The sequence below is a fragment of the Penaeus monodon genome, chromosome 27 (assembly GCF_015228065.2).
Source record: "Penaeus monodon isolate SGIC_2016 chromosome 27, NSTDA_Pmon_1, whole genome shotgun sequence".
Classification (NCBI taxonomy): Eukaryota; Metazoa; Arthropoda; class Malacostraca; order Decapoda; family Penaeidae; genus Penaeus; species Penaeus monodon.
The window spans coordinates 21,017,464-21,018,336 of record NC_051412.1 but is presented as its reverse complement, the minus strand read 5'-3'; positions in this window follow the sequence as shown (position 1 = coordinate 21,018,336).

Sequence of the window (873 nt, the reverse complement as noted above, 5' to 3'; positions counted from 1 at the left end):
CTTGCACATCATATGGAGTAAACTGAATCTCAAAACTAATAGTTGGTGCAGTTAACCTCGTACGACTATTTATGCCTTGTGCCCTTGGTTGCTTCTTTGACTAAACGAAAGGCCATTATTCGTAATGCACATATACCCTAAGTTATATCCTATTGCTATCTATACAACTGATGTCAGTGCAGGCGCTGAGTGAAAGTCTCGTCTAGAACTTCTTTACAGAAATTAGGCGCATCTGTAGCGGCAAAAGTTAAGAAATATGTTTTAGAAAGACGTCTTGAAGAAAATTCGGCAAGAACTGAGTCGTATGTCGTGCCTCCAGTTTGTTGTGCATAAGAATTGAATTTCGTTATCCGACTTGGCTAGTTCATATTGTGGCCGTTAAAATCATTAAAATGACAGATATAAGGACGTCTGGAAGGGCTTGGGAGAGTTGGATACAGACATCTTATAGAACCACATACAAAAGTTTTATGAGCTAAAGTTACCAAGGACAAAGGCTGTAGAAACTTAAAACTGAGGAGATATATAGACATACCTAATTTAATATTCCCCTGCTATTGTCCTGTTCCTAAGAATATTTAGTTCTTCAGGTCATTTCATGGCCAAAAATTATTAACCGTCCTACTGCTATCGCACACAGAAAAGTCTAAAGTCTTCTAAACCTTCATCCGCAAATTAAAATTTCTTTCTGATAACGACTGAAATGTGTAAATAATCAGGTGCTAAAACAGATTCTTCAAAATTAAATGGATCAATAATCTGAGCAACTAAAAGAAATTACGAAACCAGTGCAGTTGATTTCAATGCACAGTGAACGATGAGTCAATAATAAGACGATCATTATATCTAACACTTCAATGAATTTATATTTGC